A 1,518-nucleotide genomic window follows, 5' to 3' on the forward strand; every position below is an offset into this window, starting at 1 on the left:
GGTCGAACGTCTCCGCGGATGCTGCCCTTAGGACACATGTGAGCTGACGTCGATTGGATCTACAGCCGAAACTCAGTCAAGGCCAACCAGGAGTATGTCGTTCCGTGGTTCTATGTTATCATTTTCGCCGTGGTGGCCGAAATCATCATCAACGTGTAGAGGTGCTGACTGAGAGTTTGACATGTTGGTCCTGGAATCAAAGATACTCCAAAGAACAAGTGTAAAATAGTGTGTGTTATGAAAGTTTATACCAGGTAATCACTATTATCCTTAGCCCCACGGTGGGCGCCAAACTGTTTACCCTTAAAATTGGATAACAATTGAATTTATACACGATTTTAAGGATACGTGATATAACTTGATAGAAAATTAAGAAGGCAGATTAATGTTTAAATTGACAATAATAAAGTAAATGCAAACCACAAAATTGACCAGCCTTAGCCTCTGAGTTTGATCACCCTCGAGCCAATAAATGCCTCAACTAGTGTTAGTACTGAACAACAAGATAATAAGAACTAAAAATGATCAGTATATTGCTCTCTTTTTGCGTGTTACAATGTGTTCTACAAATGATCAGAACCCTCCTTTATATAGTGGGGGGTGTCCTACTTTTAGTACAATTCTGTACAAGGTAAATAATCTCATGATTTTTTAATTAATCGGCATCTTCTTGATACGTGCCGGGATTTCCGTTGTGATACTCGACCGATTGCGGATATTTCGGCTTTCCGCTATTTGGCTCGATAAGTTTCCCTCGATCTTGTTCGGTCTCGATCTTGCTCGATCTCGATCTAGATCGGTCTCTAGGTCACGAGCTCGACGATCTTATTTTGCACCATGGTTCGATATAACCCAAACTCGAACTTTGACATGTCATAATTTAACCTCGATTGGTCAAACAATGGACGAACTCGTTTTCGACCGTACACAATTTGTTATAACATCCTCTCTATTTTATAATAATAAAATATGTATCCAATCAAACAAATATCTTGAACGGCTTAACGTAATTGACTTTAACTTCATAACTTGTATAGTTTTATACCAACAAGAAATTTATACATTATCATGTCTGATATTTATTGTTAATTCTATTTTTTTAAACGTGAAATTTATTTATACCCAAAAATAAAGCAGGAGGTTAACAGATGACTTGGGAGTTGAGTGTATCCTAGTATTGATAGAAAATTGATCAGAAAAGGATGAAGATTTATAAGTGAAAAATAGAGCAGAGAAAGAGGCAATAGACGTGAAAAAGAAATTGCTTGACTGATTGACTACAATGCTGCAACTGCAGTCTTTTTATAATAGAAAAAACATAGCAAACTTAAGCTAAAAATTAGGAACTACCCCACAAAGTTTTCTCCTAAAAACTAGATAATAAAAACCACGTTAAACTACTTCCTAAGGACTAGGACAAACCTAAAAAGTAGGAGTTTTATTACTAACACCCTCCTAAACTGAAAGCTTTCGAGCGTCAGTTTATCTTCAATTTCTTGAGTTCTTCATGGTGAAGTC

The sequence above is a fragment of the Nicotiana attenuata genome, unplaced genomic scaffold (assembly GCF_001879085.1).
Source record: "Nicotiana attenuata strain UT unplaced genomic scaffold, NIATTr2, whole genome shotgun sequence".
In the NCBI taxonomy this organism is placed as follows: Eukaryota; Viridiplantae; Streptophyta; class Magnoliopsida; order Solanales; family Solanaceae; genus Nicotiana; species Nicotiana attenuata.